Below are 16,123 nucleotides of genomic sequence, written 5' to 3'. Positions count from 1 at the left end.
CACCCAAACTAGTCGCCTTTCAAAGCTCAATTTATTATCAAAGTACCTATATGTCACCATGCATAACCCTGACATTCACTCACTGCAGGGTATTTGCAGGAGCATAAAGAAATAAAATCAAATCAATGGAAAAGTATGTACAAGGTACAGAGAGGGTAAATGCAAGCAGGCTTTTCCCACTGAGGTTGGGCAGGCCAACAACCTGGGTTGACTGCAATCATGGATTAAGCGTGAGAGATGAAATGTTAAAGGCAGGATCCACGGATTCCTTGGTTAATGGTAGGGGTCCATGCCATAAAATAAAATGGTTGGGAACCACTGGATTAAGGGAAACATTAGGAGGCAACTTCTTCACTCAAAGGGAGGTGACAGTGTGGAACGAGCTGCCAGTGCCAACTGAAGCATGCAAGCTTGATTACAATGCTTAAACAAAGTTTGAATAGGTACATGGATGGTCTCGGTGCAAGTCAGTGGAGTAGAGCAGGGGGTTTTCTAACCTGGGGTCCAAAGACCCCTCAGTTAATGGTAAGGGTCCATGGCATTAAAAAAAAACATTGGGAACCCCCGGACTAGGAAGTTTAAATAGTTTGGCATGGGCTAGATGGGCCATACAGCCTGTTGCTGTGCTGTATTTTTCTGTGACTATAACAAAGACTGAATGCTCTAAAGATGACAAATTGTGCTAATATATAAAAATAATAAATAATACTGAGTATGAGTTGTAGAGTCCTAAATGAGTCTGTAGCTTGTGGAATCAGTTCAGAGTTGAAGTGAGTGAAGTTATCCACGCTGGTTCAGGAGTCTAATGGCTGTGTTTGTCTATGACCCATTTCCCTCTAAACCTTTCCTGTCCATGTACCTGTCCAAATGTCTTTGAAATGTCACTTTTGTAGTTGCTGCAAACAATGATCTTGACCGATTGTTCTGTATTCACACTCCTGTCCTTTATCTTCTATTCCCTCTGAAATTTCTGTTCTCAGCCGCATTCTTTCTCACTTGCATTAATGGTCTGACATCTTTCCTCTTTCAACCCCCCCCCCCCCCTCCTAATTTTACTCTACCTTCTGGGCGATTGTGAGAGACGATATAAGATCTATGGAGCAGAATGTTGAGTCCATCTGGGTAGAGATGAAGAATAGTAAAGGGGAAAAAAAACCCACTGGCGGTTGTTGTCTACAGGCTGGTTGGTGGCATCCGTCGGTCTCGAGAGACCATGGATCTGCGCCTGGAGTTTCCAGGGCGTAGGCCTGGGCAGGGTTGTATGAGTTGTATGTGTAGTTGCCCAAGCTGCAGGCCTTCCCCTCTCCACGCCACCAATGTTGTCCAAGGGAAGGGCACTAGGACCCATGCAGCTTGGCACCGGTGACATCGCAGAGCAATGTGTTGTTAAGTGCCTTGCTCAAGGACACAAACACGCTGCCTCAGCTGAGGCTCGAACCAGTGACCTTCAGGTTACTAGTCTGATGCCTTGCCCACTAGGCCATGCGCCAACACAACACAACACAACAGTAGTCTACAGACTACTTAATAAAAATATTGCAGCGGCTGAGGTGATTAACCAAGAAACAATTGAGGCTTGTAAGAACGGTACAGCAGTTGCCATGGGGGATTTTAACTTCCAGACAGATTGGGTGAGTCAGGTCGGCCAAGGAGGTCTTGAGGAGGACTTCATAGAATGCATCTGTGATGGCTTTCTTGAGCAGCATGTTAGTGATCCTACAAGGGAAAATACTATCTTAAGATCTAGACCTGTGCAATGAGACAGGTAAGATTAACGATCTTGTAGTCAGGGATCCTCTTGGTAAGAATGATCATAGTATAATTGAATTTCGCATTCATATGGAGGATGAAATAGTTAGATCTAAAAATAGTGTATTATGCTTGAACAAGGGAGACTACAACGGGATGAGGGAGGAGTTGGCTAATGTGGATTGGAAGCACAGGCTGTTTGGTAGGACAGTTGAGGAACAGTGGAAGACTTTCAAAGAGATTTTTCACAGTGCTCAACAAAAGTATATTCCAGTCAAAAGTAAGGACAGTTTAAGTGTGGGGAGCCTTGGATAACTAAGGAAATAAAAGATAGTATCAAATTAAAAGCTCACGTGTACAAAGTCGCAAAGAGTAGTGGGAGACTAGAGGATTGGGAAAACTTTAAAAAGCAACAGAGAACAACTAAACAAGAAATAAGGAAAGGGAAGATAGAGTGTGAAAGTGAATTAGCACAAAATATAAAAACAGATAGCAAAAGCTTTTGTAAATATATAAAGCAGAAGAGGGTGGCTAAAGTCAACGTAGGTCCCTTGGAAGACGATAAGGGGAAATTGATTTTAGGTGGTAAGGAAATGGCTGAGGCATTGAACAATTATTTTGTGTTGGTCTTCACGGTGGAGGACACGTCTAATATGCCAAAGGATGTTATGGACGAAATGGGAGGTGAGGACCTCGATAAAATCACTGTCACTAAAGACACAGTGATGAGCAAACTAGAGGACCTAAAGGTAGATAATTCCCCTGGTCCTGATGGGATGCATCCCAGGGTGTTGAAGGAATTGGCAGAGGTTATAGTAGATGCGTTAGCAATCATTTATCAAAACTCTCTAGACTCTGGATAGGTCCCAGCAGTTTGGAAGACAGCAAATGTCACGCCACTTCTTAAAAAAGGATGTAGGCAAAAGATGGATAACTATAGGCCAGTTAGCTTAACATCTGTAGTCGGAAAAATGCTTGAAGCTGTCATTAAGGAAGAAACAGTGGAATATTTAGAAAGGAGTGGTTCCATTAGACAGACAACAGCATGGATTCAGAAAGGGCAGGTCCTGTTTGACAAACTTACTGGAGTTCTTTGAAGACATAATGAGTGTAATGGATAGAGGGGAACAGGTGGATGTCATATACTTGAATTTCCAGAATGCGTTCCATAAGGTGCCACACAAGAGACTTACAAATAAGATACGGATGCATGGAGTCGGAGGAAGTGTCTTGGCATGGATAGTGAATTGGTTAACCAATAGAAGGCAGAGAGTTGGTATAAACGGGTGTTTCTCCAGTTGGCAGTCTGTGGTGAGTGGGGTGCCGCAGGGGTTGGTGCTGGGCCCGCAGCTGTTTACCATTTACATTGATGATTTGGAAGAGGGGACTGAGTGTAGTGCAGCAAAATTTGCTGATGACACTAAACTGAGTGGAAAAGCAAATTGGACAGAGGATGTGGAGAGTCTGTAGAGGGATATAGATAGGTTAAGTGAGTGGGCCAAGGTCTGGCTGATGGAATACAACATCGGTAAATGCGAGATCATCCACTTTGGAAGGAAGAATAGACGAACAGATTATTATATAAATGGTGAAAGATTGCAGCATGCTGTTGTGCAGAGGGATATGGGAGTACTTGTGCATGAATCACAGAAAGTTGGCTTGCAGGTACAACAGGTTATTAAGAAGGCAAACGGAATGTTGGCCTTCATTGCCAGAGGGATTCAATTCAAGAGAAAGGAGGACATGCTGCAACTATACAAGGTAATGGTGAGGCCACACCTGGAGTACTGTGTGCAGTTCTGGTCTCTGTACTTGAGGAAGGATATACTGGTTTTGGAGGGAGTGCAAAGGAGGTTCACCAGGATGATTCCAGGGATGAAGGGTTAATCTATGAGGAGAGATTAAGTCGCCTGGGACCATACTCTCCGGAGTTCAGAAGAATGAGAGGGGATCTTATAGAAACATGCAGATTTTGAAAGGGGTAGATAAGATAGAAGTAGGAAAGTTCTTTCCATTAGAACTAAGGGACTTTGCCTCAAAATTCAGGGAAGAAGATTTAGAATGGAGATGAGGAGACACTGTTTTTCCCAGAGAGTGGTAAATCTGTGGAATTCTCTGCCCAGGGAAGCAGTTGAGGCTTCTTCACCAAATATATTTAAGAAACAGTTCGACAGATTTTTACATAGTAAGGGAATTAAGGGTTATGGGGAAAAGGCATGTAGATGGTGCTGAGTTTATAGATCAGCCATGATCTTATTGAATGGCAGGGCAGGCTCGATGGGCCAGATGGCCTACTCCTACTCCTATTTCTTATGTTCTTATTTTTTCAGTTGATGTAAAAATTGACAACATACTGAGCAGACCAACAATAGACCTCAGGGAGATGTAGACATGTTGGGAGATCGATAAATGTCAGTTGGAATTTGAAGCTGAAAATTATGATGTCTCTCACATGGAGTGACCGAGGGGGGGAGAAGGAAACCATTCTGGATAGGTGCAATCATGTAAGGTTCAAGTTTATTCATCGTAAGTACATTCAGCAGTCACTTTCTTGGGTCCACCTGTAACCTGCTCATTAATGCAAATATCTAATCAGCCAATCATGTGGCACCCACTCTTGTTATGTTTTATAACTTCAAAACATTAAACTAATTCAAAAGTCGATACGGGAGTCTGAAATGTGAGTCTAAGTTCGTGCTCACTTTAGGTGAGGCTCGCACATGTGGTTGTGTGATGACATATTCAATTCACATATCTTTACTTCTAACCCATAATGAATTATTCAAATGACCAAGAATGTTTATTCAAAATATATACACACACACACACACCCATACACACCCATACACACACACACGAGACTGCTCAAATATTACTGAGCAGTAATATTTTAAATACTACATACACAACAAACTCGATGCATAAAAGCATGCGGACATGGTCAAGAGGTTCAGAGCGAACATCAGAATGGGGAAGAAATGTGATCTACATGACTTTGACCGTGGAATGATTGTCGGTGCCAGACAGGGTGGTCTGAGTCTATCAGAAACCGCTGACCTCCTGGGGGTTTCGTGCACAACAGTTTCTAGAGTTTACAGAGGAACAGAAAAACATCCAGTGAATGAGTGGTAGTTCTGTGGGTGAAAATGCCTGGTTAATGAGAGAGGACAGACTGGTTCAAGTGACAGGAAGGTGACAGTAACTCAAATAACTGTGTTACAACAGTGGTGTGAACACATATTGAACCTTGAAGTGAATGGAACCATGAACATACACTCAGGGCCACTTTATCAGGGACAGGAGGTACGTGTTAGCATCAACACAGCCGAGGCGTGGCCCACAAGTGTCACCACACGTTCTGGTGCCAACATACCATGCCAGTTACCTGTGACAGAACAACATAAATGTGCAAAGCCCTTTGAAAGTGGCAAATCTGGTTGTGAAAGTGGCTTAAAATAACACGTGAAATCTTAAACATACCGCAGGAACAAAGAACATACTGGATGGACTTTTATGAAACACTAGCTCGGCCACACTAGCCAGTACTGCACTGGGTACCAGACATCACTGATTGGCTTAAATTGTCACATGTACATTGAAACTTACCATGAAATGCAATGTTTGCAACAAATCAGTGAAGATTGAAGGTTGCAGAGGGTTCAAAGGACGTTCACGAAAATAACTCCAGGATAGTAAGACTTAACGTATGAGGGCTGCTTGATGGTTCTGGGCCTGTACACATTGGAATTCAGAAAAATGATTGTGGATCTCATTGAAACCTACTGAATGTTGATAGAGTGGATGTGGAGAGGATGTTTCCTATGGTGGGAGAGACCAAGACCAGAGGGGACAGCGTCAGAATAGATGGGCGTCCATATAGAATGGAGATGAGGAGGAATTTCTTTAGCCAGAGGGTGGTGAATCTGTGGAATTCTTTGCCACAGGTGGCTGTGGAGGCAAAGTCATTGGGTGTATTTAAGGCAGAGGTTGGTGGGTTCTCGATTAATAAATCTATAGAACAACAACCAAAATGAATCAATGAAAGACCGCACCAACTTAGACATTCAACCAGACAGCAGAAGACAACAAATTGTGCAAATAATAAACAAATAAGCAATAAATATCAAGAAGATGAAACAAAGACCTTCAAAGTGAGTCCACAGGTTATAGGAACAGTGACAGGGTGAGTAACATTGAGTGTATTTATTCCCTTTTGCTCAAGAGCCTGATGGTTGAGGGGTAATAACTGTTCCTGAACCTGGTACCTCCTGCCTGATGGCAGCAGCGACAAGGTGGTGAGCGTCCCTGATGCTGCTTACCTGTGACAGTGTTTCAGGTAAGTGTGCTCAATGGTTCCATTTAATATCAGAGAATGTATACAATGTACAACCTGAAATTCTTACTCTCTCTGCAGACATCCTTGAAAAACAAGAAAACCCCCCAAGAATGAATGACAGGAAAAAAATGGTGGGCCTCCATCTCTCACTCAATGTCAGCAAGACCAAAGAGCCAATTATTTTCATCCCACCCGTACCGGTTTCACCTAACACCTTGAGCTACTCTCTCCCCTCCCTCACATCTTAAATCCACTCATCTTTTTTTCTCTAGTCCTGCTGAAGGGTTTGGGTCCGAAACGTCAACTGGACTTTTTTCCATAGATGCTGCCTGGCCTGCTGAGTTCCTCCAGCATTTTATGTGTGTTGCTAGGATTTCCAGCATCTGCAGATTCTCACTTGTTAGCCAATTACTGACTTCAGGAGAAGGAACCGAGAGGTCCATGACCCAGTCCTCATCGGAGGATCAGAGGTGAAGAGGGCCAGCAACTTTAAATTCCTTGGTGTTATCATTACAGAGGATCTGTCCAGGGCCCAGCACACAAGTGTCATTACTAAGAAAACATGGGTTGAGTAAAGGTGTAGTTAACATTCTGACTTGGCAAAACGTTCACAGTGACACGGTGGGAGGTATTTAAAAGCTAACTCGACCACCAATGACGGACATGGCAGAGGTCCCACCAAACCTTTGAAAATCCAGGGGCAATGCCAGGGAGGTTGGAAATTGTGAATGTTTTCAATCCTATCCTCCTCTTCCCATTGCTCCCATTAGGGAAGAGGTACAGGAGCCTGAAGACTCACTGTGATTCAGGAACAGCATCTTCCCCTTCACCATCAGATTTCAGAACCCATGAATGGTTCCGCACTACCTTTCACACTACTGGCACCAGTGTAGATCCCACAGCACTGTGTTCAGTCAGGGTGATCCCTGTCACTGGGACCAGTGTAGATCCCACAGCACTGTGCACAGTCGGGGTGATCCCTGTCACTGGGACCAGTGTAGATCCCACAGCGCTGTGCACAGTCAGAGTGATCCCTGTCACTGGCACCAGTGTAGATCCACAGCACTGTGTACAGTCAGGGTGATCCCTGTCACTGGAACCAGTGTAGATCCCACAGCGCTGTGTACAGTCGGGGTGATCCCTGTCACTGGAACCAGTGTAGATCCCACAGCGCTGTGTACAGTCGAGGTGATCCCTGTCACTGGCACCAGTGCAGATCCCACAGCACTGTGTACAGTCAGGGTGATCCCTGTCACTGGCACCAGTGCAGATCCCACAGCACTGTGTACAGTCGGGGTGATCCCTGTCACTGGCACCAGTGCAGATCCCACAGCGCTGTGTACAGTTGGGGTGATCCCTGTCACTGGGACCAGTTGTGATCCCACAGCGCTGTGTACAGTCGGGGTGACCCGTCACTGGGACCAGTGTAGATCCCACAGCGCTGTGTACAGTCGGGGTGATCCCTGTCACTGGGACCAGTGTAGATCCCACAGCGCTGTGTACAGTCGGGGTGATCCCTGTCACTGGGACCAGTGTAGATCCCACCGCGCTGTGTACAGTCGGGGTGATCCCTGTCACTGGGACCAGTGTAGATCCCACAGCGCTGTGCACAGTCGGGGTGATCCCTGTCACTGGGACCAGTGTAGATCCCACAGCACTGTGCACAGTGAGTCAAATCAGAGCTGCTGCTTGGGGAATACTCAGAATCAGGTTTAATATATCCAGCACATGTTATAAAAGTTATTGTCTTTGTGGCAGCAGTACAATGCAATACATGATAATAGAGGGAAAAAATCTGTGAATTACACTATTTATATTAAATAGTTAAATGAAATAAGAAGTGCAAAAATAAAAATTCTTAAAAAGTAGTGAGGTAGTGATCATGGGTTCAATGTTCATTTAGAAATCGGATGCCAGAGAGGAAGAAGCTGTTCCTGAATCATTGAGTGTGTGTTCAGGCTCCCGTACCACCTCCCACATCCTATCAACGTGTATGGGACATGTACTGGGTGAGAGGGGTCCTTAATGATTGACACTGCCGTTCTGAGGCATCGCTCCTTGAGGATGCCCTGGATACTACAAAGGTAGTGACCATGATGGAGCTGACTAAGTTTACAACTCTCTGCAGCTTATTTCGATCCTGTGCAGTGACCAAACGGTTGGTGATGCAGCCAGTTAGAATGCTCTCCACGGTCCATCTGTAGAAATTTACAAGCGTCTTTGATGACATACCTAATGGCTCCATCATGGGTCCTAGCCTCCCTACAATCAAGGACATCTTTAAAACGGCAGCATCCATCATCGAGGAAGGACCCGCATCACCTCGGACATGCCCTCTTCTCATTGCTTCCATCAGGGAGGAGGTACAGGAGCCTGAAGGCACACACTCAGCGATTCAGGAACAGCTTCTTCCCCTCTACCGTCAGATTTCTGAACACAGAGACTACTGTTGCTTTTTTTGTTCTCTTTTTTAAAAAATATTCCTTTTGTAACTTACAAAAATTTTAAAATACTCTTGCTGCCACAAAACAAATACCAGGATATATATCAGTGATAATCCTGATTCTGATAAATGCTCTACAACTGCTGAGCAATGAAAGATTTTGGGGTGAATTATTTTTCAAGAAAAAAGTGCTGTAACCCAGCCTGCACTCAACAAGCTCCCCAAACAACACAAGATCATAAGACATACGAGCAGAATCGGGCTATTTGATCCATCTAGTCTACTCTGCCATTTCATCACGGCTGATCCATTTCCCTCTCTGCCCCAATCTCCTGCCTTCTCTCCGTATCCCTTCATGCCCTGACCAATCAAGAATCTATCAACCTCTGCCATAAATACAAAAAATAATTTGGCCTCCACAGCTGCCTACAGCAACAAAGTCCACAGATTCACCACTCTCTGGTTAAAGAAATTCCTCCTCACCCCCATTCTAAATACTTTGAGGCTATGCCCTCTGGTCCTGGACTCCCCCACCGTAGGAAACATCCTCTCTACATCCACTCTACTGAGACCTTTCACCATTCGATAGGTATCAACGAGGTCACCCCTCATTCTTCTGAATTCCAGGGAGTACTGGCCCAGGGGCATTAAACGCTCCTCATATGACAGGCCTTGCGCCAGAATCATTTTTGTAAACTTTGAACCCTCTCTAATGTCAGTCAGCACGCCCTTTCTTGGACAAGGGGCCCAAAACTCCTCACAATACGTCATAGCGATCAGATGTGCTCTGTGATGGTGTACACTGAAAAGCCCAGAAGAAAACCACCACTGTAGCTTCTGTTTGCGCAGAGGTCGCAATTTAGACTGAGAAACTCGGGGGGGGGGGGGGGGGCAGCACTCTCCCTCAGTTCTGACACAGGGTGTGTCAGTCTCACCAAGGGAAGGCAGTGGAATTTGAACTCAGAACCTCTGACTCAGAAGGAAAAATGTTACCCACCAAACAATGTACGAAGCTGAAATGATACCAATTAACAAATCATAACAAGGAGACGGAACACAAATTAGCCATCCGCCAAGAATCCACAACACGAGCTGACTGTGAGAACGATGATGTAACCCAGTGACAGAAGGACACATTTACTTCGTGGACACTTTGTAGAGATTACTGAAGTTACCCTGACTCTGCTGGTACAAACCATGTGAATGAAAGGCAGACTTATAACCTCCCCCTCCAGGAGGGAGTACAATGCGATGGACTTCACTGGTCAGGAGCTTCAAGAGTCACAAGATTCATACTGCAGCTCCTCCAGGAAGACCAAAACCTTGTTGTTGGGTTCGGAGGCTTGCGTGCCTCAATGACCTGGCAAGCTATGTTGGCTGGAATCAGGGCCTTGTACTTTGGCTCTTCGTAGGGTCACCCATGCCAAACAGGTCAAAGAGTAGAGGCTAGACTAGGAGTGCTCCAAGTTTGGAGGTTCAGTTCAGGGTGAACAACCCTGACTGGACAAAAAACAATTGTCACAGAAACAGCAATGAAGAATCCTTCTGTATAGCCAGTGGCATAACAGGCAGCAAGTATAAAACTCTGGTTAGACCACACTGGGAGTATCGTGTTCCGTTCTGGTCGCCTCATTACAGGAAGGTTGTGGAAACTTTAAAGAGGGTGCAGAGAAGATTTACCAGGATGCTGCCTGGATTAGAGAGCATGTGTTATGAGGATGGGTTGTGTGAACTAGGGCTTTTCTCTTTGGAGCGGAGGAGGATGAGAGGTGACTTGGCAGAAGTGTACAAGACGATAAGAGGCACGTATCGAGTGAACAGCCAGAGACTTTTTCCCAGGGTGGATATGGCTAATACGAGGGGGAATAGTTTTAAGTCAGTTCCGGCAGACTGGACGATTGAGACACAGAAGACGTCACTGCAACCACGGAAGACCCCAGTTTGTGACGCTTGATCGTTGCAATGGACTCTGATTTCCCAGGTCAAGAGAGTGGAACTGCCCCAGTGAAATGGCTTTTCCCCTTTAAAAACTCTCCCACACAGAACACAACAACCATCACCACTTTAAAGGTGATTGGAGGAAAGTATGGGGCTGAGGGGGATATCAGGGGCAAGTTGGTTACACAGAGAGTGGTGAGTGCGTGGAACATCCTGAGAGGGGTGGTGGTAAGGGCAGATATGGGGGGGGGGGGGGGGGTTTAAAGAAACTCTCAAATAGGCACATGAAAAATAGAAAAATGGAGGGGAGGGTTAGACTGATCTTAGAGTAGATTAAAAGGCCAGTACAACAATGTGGGCCGAAGAGCCTGTGGTGCGCTGTAAATTTGCATGTTCCACATGGCAGTGCTTGAAGTGGAGTCACAGGCAATTTATGCATAGCCAAGCTCCCACAAGCAGGTACAGATAATGCAATGAAATACTGTTATAATGTAGCTTGATACTTCCGCATCCCTATTTTGGGAAGTAATTATTGGTCAGGACATCCGGAAACAAAACTCTGCTCCTCTGATATTATCACCACGAGCAGATGGCTTCCTACTGGAGGGGGGGGGGGGGGGGGCGGGGGAGGAGAATGCTAAAGTCTTTGTACCCAAAGCAGGGATGGTTCGTTACTTCGGGCAGCAGCCTCTGGATCACCCAGCTCGGAGGGAAAAGCACAAACCAGGGAGAGCACAGGCCATTTCCCCTCTTTCATGGCCAAGAAGTTCCAGGAGTGCTTGCCTGTCCTCTGGTACCTTACTCAAGCCACTCCACACAGGCAGTTCCATTGAGCGCAGCTTCCCGGACTAACCCACTGACCCACCTGAGAGAGTGGATGTGGACAGGATGTCTGCCATAGTGGGGGTGGGAGGAGTCCCCTCGACATAGCCTCAGAACAGAAAAGCATCCCTTTAGAATGGAGATGAGGAAGGATTCCTTTAGCCAGAGGGTGGTGAACCTTGTGGAGTTCATCACCATGAATGGCTGTGGAGGCCAAGTCATAGGATATATTTAAAGTGGAGGTTAATAGGTTCTTGATTAGTCAGGGTATTCAGCGTCGTGGGGTGAAGGCAGGAGAATGGGGTAGAGAGGGATCACGAATCAGCCATGATGGAATGGTGGAGCAGATTAATGGCCTAATTCTGTCAGATGGACTTGTAGAATCTCCTGTTGAAGACTGTTTATTCATCAGGGTTTCCCAACTTGGGGTCTGCAGACAGGTTAATGGTAGAAGTCCATGGCATAAAAAAGGTGGGGAACGCCAGCTGCAGAACCTCGTGTTTATGATTTGCCACCCACACCTCACTCAGCTGCTCTCCTCTCCTGCACTTCCTGTGTCATTCCTAACTTCAGACACTTTCACTTTTCTCAACAACCATCTCAGCACAATGTGCAAATTCCACAACAATATCCAAATGCTACACTTGCAAACACTTTGACCATGATCTCACCCAACTGATAAACTGAAGGTAAATTCCTTCCCACTTCCCATCAAAACAAAAACTTTAAAAGTGACAACAAACTGCAAAAGCTAATGCAGATGAGAAGAGATACATCACATCCTAAATTTCTACAGTTGTACCATGGAGAGGATTCTGACTGGCTACATCACCCTCTGGTATGGGAGGGGCTACTGCACAGGATTGAAATAAGCTGCAGAGAGTTGTAAACTCAGTCAGCTCCATCATGAGGCATTAGCCTCCCCAGCATCCAGGACATCTTCAAAAGGCGATGCCTCAAGAAAAGCAGTGTCCATCATTAAGCACCCCCATCACCCAGCTCATGTCCTTTTCTTATTGCTACCATGAGGGAGGAGGTACAGGAGCCTGAAGACACACACTCAATGATTCAGGAACAGCTTCTTCCCCTCTGCCATCAGATTTCTGAATGGACAATGAAACCTTGAACTACCTCACTACTTTTGTGCGAAATATAAATATATATTACATCTATAATTTTAATTTTATATAAAATAATCCTTAGTTTACAAGATATAAAATTACATATTCAAAAATGAGTGGCATGGTAGCATAGTGGTTAGCACAATGCTTTACAGTGCCAGAGACACAGGTTCAATTCCTGCTGTTACCTGTAAGGAGTTTGTACATTCTTCCCATGACTGTATGGGTTTCCTCTGGGTGCTCTGGTTTCCTCCCACAGTTCAAAGATGTACCGGTTTGTAAGTTAATTGGTCAATGACCCAGAGAGCTATGTTGGCTGGAGTCAGTGCTTTATGCTTTGGCTCTTGGTAGGGTCACCCATGCCAAACAGGTCGGAGGGTAGAGGTCAGACTAAGAGTGGTCCACCGGTCCTCCAGGTTTGGGGAGTTCAGCTAAGGGTTGACAACACTGACTGGTAAAACAAAATTGTAACAGAAACAACAAACTTCTACATCTGACTGCGAAGGTATTTCTTAGTGTCCACCTGGGACTCGTGTGACTGACAGTCACGAAAACCGAGAGGAAGTCCTGAACACTGCCAGAGATGGGGGACCTTTATTGCTGCCCTGAACGCCAGCGGGGTAATGGGCAGAGTGCAAATGGCTAGAAGGGCCAAAGGCCTACTTAGTGCTGCATCTCAAAAAATAAATAGTTTGATAGTTCCATTTAATATCACAGAATGAATACAATATACAACCTAAAATTGTTGACATTCGCAGGTATAGGACAAGCGTATAACGTATTAAACCCTATAAATCATGCATTTAAATAGTGTATACATTAATAGCATACACATTAACATGTACACTATAAATTATATACAAAATGTAATTTATAGTACAGATTGTAATTTATAGTATATTTTAAGTATTGCACTGTACTGCTGCTACAAATTTCAGTAAACCTGATTCCAATTCATAATAAATAGTAACAATGTCAGTGCCTACAAGGTGGAGGATACAATCTGGTCCAATATCTAACCTGAAAGTTCGAAACAACAAGCTGGAGATGGGACAGCAACAGAAGGATGGTGGAAACAGTTAACTAGTTACATAACAACTTTGACGAAGCATAATCACTTTACTGAAATTCAGCCGGGGGGAGTCATTCCTGGTGCCAAACATCAGTGGTAGAAGCTAATTTCAACAACCCTGCAACCCAGATATCTAACAGCAAACTGCTTATCTTTCATATCACTAATGAAGTCAAGATTCAAGATTGCTGAATATCCTTTACAGTACACAATTGTAAAGAACAAAATTGTCACTCTGAACTGATGCAGCACAAAAAACAATAATTTAAAAACAATGAACCATAATACATTAAGATAGCTTATATACACAGATTGATTGTAGGTCCATAAAATGACACCAAGCACAGGAGTGTCTGTGCATAAGGTGACTGACAGGAAATGATAAATGTAGTGGTGCTTGGGGGTGGGGAGGGTAGTGGGTGGAGGTGTTGATCAGCCTGACTACTTGGGGAAAGGAACTGTTTTTGAGTCTGGTGGTCCTTGTGTGACAACTAGAAAAGCTCTTGGCTGTCACCGCTTTCTTTTCCCTCCTCGATTTTATTTATCCTACGCTATTGTATCTTGGAACTGCATTTCTGACACAATATTTACAGTACAGAAACATCATACATTTAAAATTAACTCTGCAAAAAAAATCCCACAAGGCACATGCCGAGGGTCAAGAGCAATCATTCCAAATTAACCCCCGACCCTGAATAAGGAATAACAATATAAAATGTGGAACAGTGCCAGGAAATGGGGCAAAAGGAGAAAAGAGGATCCCCCAACCCCCACCAGGAAATGGGGCAGAAGGAGAAAACAGCTCCAACCCCCACCAGGAAAAAAAGGTAAAGGGGCAAATATCCAGGCACAGACACCAGCAGAAACAGAAAGGACGAATGAGAACCTGCATACTAACTCCATCTCTCTCACGGGACAGCAAGGAAATAGTTTCAAACCAGAAGTTCGAGCCAAGTGAACAAACTATCACTAATTCAGCAGCTACACACGACCAACAAACTCCAGGTAAATTTGAATATCAACACAACCACGTAATAAAATTACAAGCCCAGTAAGATGAAGCTAAATATATTAAAGTGAGACTTTAAATGTGTGCTACTTTAAGGTACAGAATCCTTGGATAGTGTGGGAGTATTCACCAGCTACTTTTATTTTAAAATTAAATCATTATTTAACACCAAACAATTTCTCCAGTGTAACATTCTGCTTCAAAAGTAAAATACAACTTGCTTAGGGAACTAGAGCAGGGCAGAGCTTTGTAAATAGTTCCTTCAAGAGATAAATACATTCAATTGTGTGAAAAAAACTGAAGCTAAAAACACACATCAAATTGCAACACTCCTAAATGTTTTGGATACTGCAAGTTGTTCATTTTCTCTTTCTTTTTGCTTAAGAAAAGTGCAATACAAGGTCGCAGCTGATGCTGCTGGTGGTGGTGGTGGTGGTGGTGGGGGGGGGGGGGGGGGGGGGGAGGAAGGAATAGAAGAGGTGGCCGTCCCGAAAAGCAAGTGGGCCTAAAAATGAACCCTCAAGATAGATGGGTAAGGGGGACATCTGAAGGAAGGGGGGACGAGGGAGAGAAAACTTTCACCGATTTTAAAAAAGGGGGGAGGAGAGAAGGGGGGAGGGAGGAGAGGAGGGAGGGGAAAAGCGAGCGGTGGAACGGGACAACATTGGGATTTATCAACATTCGGAAATGGAACGCCGAGACATGTATCAACGTTCCATTCGCAGGGACTTCAAAGGGAAAAGAGATACATTGTAGCAGTCTGCAACATGACCTGCGACAGGAGCACTTAGACAAGCAGAGGCGGCCCCCGAGTTATTGTTTGTATCGCTGTGCTATTTCTTTTTTTAATTTAAAAAAAAGGAATAAGGTGGTTTGAGGGGAGGGAGGGGGTGTTTTTTTTAAATAAAAGAGGATAATGGGCATTTTTCCCTGGGATTGTTGTTTTACCTCTCGCTCGCTCTCTCTCTCTCTCGGAAGGGAGGGGTGGGGAGGGGTAGTAAGAGCGGGCGCGAGAGAGAGAGAAAATAAGGGAAAGACATTTAAGAGAAATTTGTAATACTCGAAAGGAACTCACCGTCATGAAGAGCGCCTGCCTAACGGGGTTTCCTCGCCATCACATCAGGGGCTAACATGACTGAAGGGAGGTCATAACAACAGCTGTTCCCGCACAGTCCTGTCAAAAAATGCAATCACATTTTCAAAGCTTCGGCTAAACACCAGCCCCTCTCTCCACAGACACCTCACCCGGCAGGAAAAAATATTTCACTCCCATTTTTCCAGATATTTATTTACTAGGTGATTTTTTCTCTTTTATTCTAAATTATTATGTTTTCATTTGTCCTTTCCCGCTGTGCTCATCACCCGCAGTTTTTAAATCTGAGCCTAATTATTCGTGCATTGATTTCCCTGAATTGGACTCCAACCCAGACGTTTTCTTTCACTTTTAATTATTTTCTAAAATTCAAGGCACATTTCTTAGTCGCCTCCTCACTGGGGTCCTTCGGGTGCCAAATCAATAGATGATGAGCCGGGGTCGATGGGCGTATCTGATTGGCTAAGAATCGCACCGCAGCGGCCAATAGCCGTTCATGATTGGCGAACAGGCCGCCACTGATGGCTGCGTTCCGTTGGC

General features: G+C 44.7%; 1 protein-coding gene across 6 annotated transcripts in view; it reads right to left on the bottom strand.

Moving 5' to 3' along the window:
- LOC140737333 (BRD4-interacting chromatin-remodeling complex-associated protein-like) overlaps window positions 1–15,765 on the bottom strand; it is a 161,617-nt gene extending 145,852 nt beyond the window's left edge. For 4 of the 6 annotated variants that reach the window (XR_012101107.1, XM_073063769.1, XM_073063771.1 and 1 more), the window contains exon 1: window positions 15,566–15,765. The gene's annotated coding sequence lies outside the window, so the exon portion shown is untranslated. The remainder of the gene's footprint in view (window positions 1–15,565) is intronic. The other 2 variants (XM_073063773.1, XM_073063770.1) reach the window with 2 other exon arrangements.
- Window positions 15,766–16,123: the final 358 nt, after the last annotated feature.

The sequence above is a fragment of the Hemitrygon akajei genome, chromosome 12 (genome assembly GCF_048418815.1).
Source record: "Hemitrygon akajei chromosome 12, sHemAka1.3, whole genome shotgun sequence".
Taxonomy (NCBI): domain Eukaryota; kingdom Metazoa; phylum Chordata; class Chondrichthyes; order Myliobatiformes; family Dasyatidae; genus Hemitrygon; species Hemitrygon akajei.
The sequence above is the reverse complement of the archived record's forward strand: the minus strand, read 5'-3'. Positions and strand labels throughout refer to the sequence as shown.